At 44.3% G+C, this 9,142-nt stretch overlaps 1 pseudogene; it reads left to right on the forward strand.

Annotated features, from left to right (window-relative positions):
• Positions 1–6,803: 6,803 nt before the first annotated feature.
• On the forward strand, positions 6,804–6,921 carry LOC126195877 (5S ribosomal RNA; annotated as a pseudogene).
• The last annotated feature ends 2,221 nt before the right edge of the window (positions 6,922–9,142 follow it).

Consider the following 9,142-nt stretch of genomic DNA (forward strand, 5'->3'; position numbering starts at 1 on the left):
TTGAGACGTGGTGTTACAGAAGATGTTGAAAATCAAGTGTACTGATAAAATAAGGAATGAGAGTTTTCCATCTGTTCCTTCCGTCGCTGATTCTCCGAATAGCCCTGGCGGGAAGAAGGCACAGGATGATAGATCATTTGTTAAGGCATCAGGGAATAACCGGGATGGTACTAGAGGGAACTGCAGAGGGGAAAAACTGTTGAGGAAAACAGAGATTGGAATACATCCAGCAAATAATTCAGGACGCAATGTGCAGGCTCTACTCTGAGATGAAGAGGTTCGCACAGGAGACGAATTCATAGGAGCCACATTAAACCAGCCGGAAGATTGATGACTTAAAAAAAAAAAAAAAAAAAAAAAAAAAGACGATGTGCGACACACTATCTCTGCAAAGACGTAAACAAATTCAGATCGCCCTCGTTCATATGAGTGCCACAAGATCGTTTAACGTTATATAAAGCAAAATAATTCAGTAGATGGTTGCAGATTGAGTTTTAAAAGTATAAATCAGATAAAGGAATGTAACAACATGTTCATATTGACATGCCTTTATAAAAGCAAATAAACGAAAGCTGAGAACAAAAGCAACTTGAAAAATTGCCATGTAAACCACATGTGACAACTTTGCTAGACGACAACGTAAACAGGCAAACTAGAAACTGCAACCCTGACGCAGCTCCGGTTTACCATTTATGAGATGACGTCATCTTATCATGTTCCCAGCATCTGGTTCATTTTCCATGTCAGAGGCCAGTCCTTTCTTGAGCTTGGACTGCTGATTTGTGTTGAGAGGTATAAGCGATACACAGCAGCGTGTAACTCACCTCTGTGGTACCAAACGGGAGGAGAGTGTGACTCGACACTAGACTACAATCAAAGGCCCTTGCATCGATCGCGGGTGGGTCCGACTAACTTTTATATTGCTTAATGTGGATTCGATATGTGTAAATGCTAAGTGTGTGTGTGTGTGTGTGTGTGTGTGTGTGCGCGCGCGCTCAGGCTGATAACGATTTCACTATGATGAAGTTTCTGCGTAACTGACTGGATAACTAATCAATTCATTGGCACGAGAAAATCCTACGTATAGTAATACCATATCTCTGAAAGTAATGTAGTGTTCAATACATCCTTCGGATTTAAATACATGGCTGTTTTCCTTTTTTCATTCTTTCCTAGTTGGAAATATTTTGTGTCAGCCCCTAGTCCTTCGGTTAGATAATTTTTGTTCCTTAGATTTTTAACAGAAATTTTGATTATCTGCCATACATGGGTAACGTTTAAGAAAGCACAATAAAAAACTCTGTACATTTGTACAAAAGTATCCAGTTGTTGCTAAGTATAATGATAACAGGGAAATTGGAAAGGAAGATAAAATGGTTCCAATGGCTCTGAGCACTATGGGATTTAACATCTGAGGTCATCAGTCCTGTAGACTTAGAACAACTTAAGCCTAACTAACCTAAGGACATCACACACATCCATACCCGAGGCAGGATTCGAACCTGCAACCGTAGCAGCAGCGCGGTTCCAGACTGAAGCGCATAGAACCGCTCGGCCACAGTGGCCGGCTGAATGGAAGCTAGTCGCACTGTTTCAGGCGTTGTGTTACGGAGCGGTACTGAAAATTAAATGGAATGATAGTATGAGAAATCAAGAGCTTATGTTCAAAATCGGCGAAGAAAGTAACGCACTACTGACCATTAAAATTGCTACACCACGAAGATGACGTGCTACAGACGCGAAATTTAACCGACAGGAAGAAGATGCCGTAATATGCAAATGATTAGCTTTTCAGAGCATTCACACAAGGTTGGCGCCGGTGGCGACACCTACAACGTGCTGATATGAGGAAAGTTTCCAAACGATTTCTCATACACAAACAGCAGTCGACTGGCGTTGCCTGGTGAAACGTTGTGATGTCTCGTGTAAGGAGGAGAAATGCGTACCATCACGTTTCGGACTTTGATAAATGTCGGATTGTAGCCTATCGCGATTGCGGTTTATCGAATCGCGACATTGCTGCTCGTGTTGGTCGAGATCCAATGACTGTTAGCAGAATATGGAATCGGTGGGTTCAGGAGGGTAATACAGAACGCCGTGCTGGATCCCAACGGCCTCGTATCACTAGAGATGACAGGCATCTTATCCGTATGGCTGTAACGGATCGTGCAGCCACGTATCGAACCCTGAGTCAACAGATGGGGACGTTTGCAAGACAACAACCATCTGCACGAACAGTTCGACGACGTTTGCAGCAGCATGGACTATCAGCTCGGAACCCATGCTCTGCGGTTGGCCTTGACGCTGCATCACAGACAGAAGCGCCTGTGATGGTGAACTCAACGACGAACCTGGCTGCACGAATGGCAAAACGTAATTTTTTCGGATGAATCTAGGTTCTGTTTACAGTATCATGAGGGTCGCATCCGTGTTTGGTGATATCGAGGTGAACGCACATTGGAAGCGTGTATTCGTCATTGCAATACTGGCGTATCACCCAGCGTGATGGTATGGGGTGCCATTGGTTACACGTCTCGGTCACCTCTTGTTCGCATTGACGGCACTTTGAACAGTGGACGTTACATTTCAGACGTGTTACGACCCGTGGCTCTACCCTTCATTCGATCCGTGCGAAACCCTACGTTTCAGCAGGATAAAGCACGACCGCATGTTGCAGGTCCTGTACGGGCCTTTCTGGATACAAAAAATGTTCGATGGCTGCCCTGGCCAGCACATTCTCCAGATCTCTCACCAAATGAAAACGTCTGGTCAATGGTGGCCGAGCAACTGGCTCGTCACAATACGCCAGTCACTACTCTTGATGAACTGTGATATCGTGACGAAGCTGCATGGGCAGCTGTACCTGTACACGCCATCCAAGCTCTGTGTGACTCAATGTCCAGGCGTATCAAGGTCGTTATTACGGCCAGAGGTGGTTGTTCTGGGTACTGATTTCTCAGGTTCTATGCACCCAAACTGCGTGAAAATGTAATCACATGTCAGTTCTAGTATAATATATTTGTCCAATGAATACCCGTTTATCATCTGCATTTCTTCTTGGTGCAGCAATTTTAATGGCCAGTGGTGTATATGTAAAACTTAAATGGAAACAGTGATGACATGATGGCTTATGTGTTACACCGAGGAATAACATCCTTTGTACTAAAGGAGGCCATAAGAGGCAAATACTTTAGGGGAATGCAGAGACTGGAATACACGGAATAAATATAAGGACTGTTCAAATGAAAAGGTACAAAACGTCGTAACAACCAAACTGGTTGGAATTTGCGTATGCCACTTTACGGTAACATAATGAGACATCTATGGACACTTATGTAGTGTCTGGTGTGGTTGTGTGCATGTGACATCTCCCCCAAAAACGTTCAAAGCTGTGATGCTCACCAGGCACGGTGACGCTTACCGTCTTTTTCGACATAGAAGCTCCGATACGAATCGAATTCCTATAGCATGGAAAAACCATTAACACCATGTGTACACTAGCCTACTCAAATCCATCAAGAGCAAAGGGCCGGAGTTGCTCTCACGGAGAGAATGATTCTGCTCCGCGATAAAGCGCGTCCCCACGTCACGAATGTCACACGAAGTGTAATGGCCAAGTTCAAGTGGCAGCAGTTCGAGTATCGGTCCTACAGCCCGTAAATGTCACCCTGCGACTTCCGTCTGTTTGGTCCGCTAAAAAAAAGGGTCTCAAAGGGAAGTGCTTGAACTCCGAGGACGAATTGAGGGGTACAGTGGAGGACTGGCTCCTGTCGCAGCCACTGGAATTGTGGGAACAGGGACTCCTTCGGTCCGTGAAACAGTGGAATAGCTGTGCTCAGCCCTTGGCTGATTACTTTTCAGCAAAGACTTCAGTTATACCCACAGTGTTGTTTCGTACCTTATCTTTTGAACACCCTTATAATTGACGACGTTGGGTGTAAATTCTTCGCCCGCATCTCGTGGTCGTGCGGTAGCGCTCTCGCTTCCCACGCCCGGGTTCCCGGGTTCGATTCCCGGCGGGGTCAGGGATTTTCTCTGCCTCGTGATGGCTGGGTGTTGCATGATGTCCTTAGGTTAGTTAGGTTTAAGTAGTTCTAAGTTCTAGGGGACTGATGACCATAGATGTTAAGTCCCATAGTGCTCAGAGCCATTTGAACCATTTGTAAATTCTTCTCTGAAATGAAGTGATTGGACTGGAAAGGAAATCGTAGCAGGAAGCATCAGGCAAGTGAGGAGATTGATGACCAAAAAAATAATTAAATGAATGAAGAGTTAAGGTATTTTTGTATGAAGTTCAGGGGTAAAAAAGGTTTACCAGTATTTTCTGATTTAAGACTCACTAAGGTGTTTGCAGTAGATAAAACCAAGTCAAAATTTCCAATGTTGATGTCGACACAATCTTCATCCCTGTACGCAAGAGAAAGCTCAAATGGCTCTGAGCACTATGGGACTCAACTGCTGTGGTCATAAGTCCCCCTAGAACTTAGAACTACTTAAACCTAACTAACCTAAGGACATCACACACATCCATGCCCGAGGCAGGATTCGAACCTGCGACCGTAGCAGTCGCACGGTTCCGGACTGCGCGCCTAGAACCGCGAGACCACCGCGGCCGGCAAGAGAGAAAGCTCGTGCATACTTTTAATCTACAATGGTAGCAGTGTTCACTGTAGTTGCTCTTGTGTTTACTTTTGATCTGCAGGTCCTTTATCAATTGTAATAAACGAAAAAGTTAATTTATGTACATTCCAGTAGCTTTTTTGTTATTCAACGTGACCTGTTCGTCTTTTGGGAAATCTTAAATTCTGATTGTTTCAGTGCTACCAAAGTAATTTACTAGCTATAGATAGGCTGTAGAGGAACATATGGAAAACAGAAACCCATGTTGGGAGTTATCATCGAACAAAGCCGGACGGTATCGAAATCTAGGGCACCAACCCTAGCATCAGTTCTGTTTGTATTAACGTTACCACTCAGTTGCAATAAAGAAAATAATCAAATACTTCACGTTTGTTTTTGAACTTGTAGAGCTCGAATTCATGGCGTGCATGATGGCGAAATTGACGCACTTTGGTCCTCAGTCTTTGACTCTTTTATCAGCACTGACTGCCAGACGTAGATTCTTACGCTGTTAAAGTCTACGATACCTCATACGCTTTTCAGTGTCATTTTGAAACACTCTTTGTAATTTTTTTCAAATCAAATTCACCAGTAGTTAATTATGTAGTACTTTTATTCGCACACCTACTTCTGACTAAAGTGAATTTAGATTTATGTCGGGTACATTGTGGTCATTTAATAAAATATGTAAGTTCGGACGGTATATGAAGTTTTCAGCTGGAGATATTATGTGGCCTCAAGACAAGAATGCGCGCATACACGAGATGCCCCAATGGCAGTTTAGTAACGCAGCAGATCCTGTTATTCGTTCTGTCGATCACATTGTAGGATTCCAAATTCTTTTATGCTGAATATTGTGAGTCAAGGCAGCACAGCAGTTCGGGGTCGTTATTTTACTGGAATTAAGTCACTTAGCTCAGTGAGCTCCTTAGAACCACGGCCTGCCCTGAAACCATGTACAGGGTTATTCAAAATGATCTAGACGCTTTCAGTTGATTGTAAAAAATGTTTGTATTGAGTTAAGGTATTACATACGGTCTACACACATTATTGTGACCACCAGCTATGTGCGGTGTCAACGTCCAAATAACAACCCACAGACGACAGACCTAGCAGTGGAGGGCATATAAAGCTTGTCAGAAAGACGCGGATAACAGTGCAGCCAAGGGAGCCGTCGTTTGGGATTTACTGTCGTGAGGTGTGCCTTATGCACAGGCCGCTCGACCACGAAATCCAAGTTTTCTCACCTCCCGCCTAACTGTCATAGTACTTGCAGTGGATCCTAATGCATTTCGGAATTCCTGTGTGATGGTCTGGATAGATGTCTGCCTATTACACAATACGACTCTCTTCAATTGCCTGTACGCTTTTCTGTTGTACGTGTCCCTCCACGTTTCCACTTCACTATCACATCGGAAACAGTGGACCTAGAGATGTTTAGGAGTGTGAAAATCTCGCGTACAAACGTATGACTCAAGTGACACCCAATCACCTGACCACGTGACCGTCACTTGCCCGGAGCGCCCTGTTCTGCTCTCTCACGATGTCTAATGACTACTGAGGACGCTGATACGGAGTACCTGGCAGTAAGCGGCAGCACAATGCACCTAATATGAAAACCATATGTTTTTGGGGTGTCGTGATACTTTTGATCACATAGTGTAACTGATGCTGGGTTGGTGCCCTGCATTTCGATACCGCCCCGCTTTGTTCGATGGCGTTTCCCAAGACGGGTTTCTGTTTTCCATTTGTTCCTCTACAGCCTATCTACAGCTAGTAAGTTACTTTGGTACCACTGAAACAACCAGAATTTAACATTTACCGAAAGACGAACAGGTCTCGTTGAATAACAACAAAGCTACTGGAATGTATATAAATTAACTTTCACGTTTATTACAATCGATAAAAAACTTGCCCATCAAAAGTAAACACAGGAGCAGTGAACACTGCTACAATTGTAGATTAAAAGTATGCATGTACTTTCTCTTGCGCACAGGGATGAAGAATGTGTCGACATCAACATTGTAAATTTTGAAAACTTGGTTTTATCTACTGTAAACACGTTAGTAAGTCTTAAATCAGTAAATGCCGGTAAATCTCTTTTACGCCTGAACTTCATAGAGAAAAACCTTAACTCTTCATTTATTTAATTATTGTTTTGGTCATCGGTCTTCTAACAAGTCGGCAACGGCCTTGCCGCAGTGGATACACCGGTTCCCGTCAGATCATCGAAGTTAAGCGCTGTTGGGCGTGGCCTGCACTTGGATGGGTGACCATCCGGGCCGCCATGCACTGTTGCCATTTTTCGGGGTGCACTCAGCCTCGTGATGCCAATTGAGGAGCTTCTCGACCGAATTGTAGCGGCTCCGGTCAAAGAAAACCATCATAACGACTGGGAGAGCGGTGTGCTGACCACGTGCCCCTCCTATCCGCATTCTCAGCTGACTGAGGGTGACATGGCGGTCGGATGGTCACGATAGAACAGTTTACACCCAACGTCGTCGATTACAAGGGGTGTCCAAAAGATAAGGTACGAAAAACACTGTGGGTATAACTGCAGTCTTTACTGAAAAATTGAAATGTAATCACCCGAGGCCCGAGCGCAACTAGCCCACTATTTCACGAGCCGAAGGATTCCCTGTTCGCACAATTTCTAAAGTCTCTGATCCATTACAACCAAACTTGGTGCACACGTTAATTACTATCTGGAAAGAAATACTTTAGCGGTAAGAACCAGCAACCACCTATTGAAGTGGGGGTGATAATGTGGAGAGGAGACGGGGGAGGAAGAGATGAACAGGCAGATAGGCTGAAAGGAAAGTGACAAAGAAAGGGAAGAGGAAGAAATGGACAGAGAGATGAAGAGAAGGAAATGGACAGAGAAAGGGAAGAGAGATGGACAGAGAAAGAGAAGAGAGTTGGACAGAGAGAGAGAGAGAGAGGTGGAGGAAATAAACTAATAGTTTTGGAATTAGTACATGCGTGGACAATGCCGGGTACTCGGCTACCAATGTAATATTTAGTACAGTGAATGGCGAATATGGAGCTATTTTAAAAATTTCACGAGACTGTGATCCCACAGCAAATACATTTTAGATGGGCTATTCTTTCAGGCGAATTGGATGTTGATGCCAGATACCCTTTTCTCGGCTATCTTGTTGCAATCTCTAACGCTCATAAAGGGTGGGCATCAATCTGTTTGCTGTGGTGTACGGTTCGGTGTCGAAGTTCAGTGACTGTAGCAAGATACAAGATGACTTGGTGTGATGAATGGCAGCTAGCTCAAAATGTAGAATAATGTAATATTTTGAGGATGAGGTGGGAAACCAAAGGCCTGCCGTAGTGGCCGAGCGGTTCTACGCGCTACAGTCTGGAACCGCGCGACCGCTACGGTCGCAGGTTCGAATCCTACCTCGGGCATGGATGTGTGTAATGTCCTTAGGTTAGTTATGTTTAAGTAATTCTAAGTTCTAGGGGACTGACGACCTCAGCAATTAAGTCACATAGTGCTCACAGCCATTTGAACCATTTTGAAAACCAAATCTGTAAAGTTCGGTTACAGCATTAGTAGAGTCCTGCTTGGCACTGGTTGTCGTTTAAATATGTGGGCGTAACGTTGCGAAGCGATATGAAATAGAACGAGCATGTGAGGATTGTGGTAAGAAGGCCGAATAGTCAACTTCCGTTTATTGGGAGAATTTTGGGAAAGCGTGGTTTATCTCTAAAAGCGACCTCATATAGGACGCTAGTACGTACTATCCGTGAGCACTGCTCGTGTGCTTGGGATCCGTACCACTTCGGGTTAGAGGGAGACATCGAAAATTCAGAGGTGGTAGCTAGATTTGTTACTGGTAGGTTGGAACAACACTATAGTGTTATGGAAATGCTTCGGGAACTCCTTTGGGAATAGCTGGAGGAAAGGCGACATTCTTTTCAAAGAACAGTATAAATTTAGACAACCGGTATTTGAAGCTGACTGCAGAACTTTTCTACTGCCTGCAACATACAATGCGCGTAAGGACCGTTACGATAAATTACGAGAAATGAGGGCTCATAAGGAGGCATATAGACGGTCGTTTTTCCCTCGCTCTGTTTGCTAGTGTAACAGGAATGGAAATGACTACTTATGTTACGGGAAACCCTCTGCACGTTGCAGAGCATGTACTGCCGACCATGGGTATCGCACACTCTATAAGAAACCATGCCCCGCCGTTTGTAATGTCCAGGTGACCACCACGAACCGCAGTGACTTAAATGTCTTTGAATAATCACATTATGTATATTTCTTTCAGTTACTTCTGTACTACGAGGGCAGTTCAATAAGTAATGCAACACATTTTTTTTTCTCGGCCAATTTTGGTTGAAAAAACCGGAAATTTCTTGTGGAATATTTTCAAACATTCCCGCTTTGTCTCGTATAGTTTCATTGACTTCCGACAGGTGGCAGCGCTGAACGGAGCTGTTAAAATGGCGTCTGTAACGGATGTGCGTTGCAAACAACGGGCAGTGATCGAGTTTCTTC

Source organism: Schistocerca nitens, chromosome 7 (genome assembly GCF_023898315.1).
Source record: "Schistocerca nitens isolate TAMUIC-IGC-003100 chromosome 7, iqSchNite1.1, whole genome shotgun sequence".
Lineage (NCBI taxonomy): Eukaryota > Metazoa > Arthropoda > Insecta > Orthoptera > Acrididae > Schistocerca > Schistocerca nitens.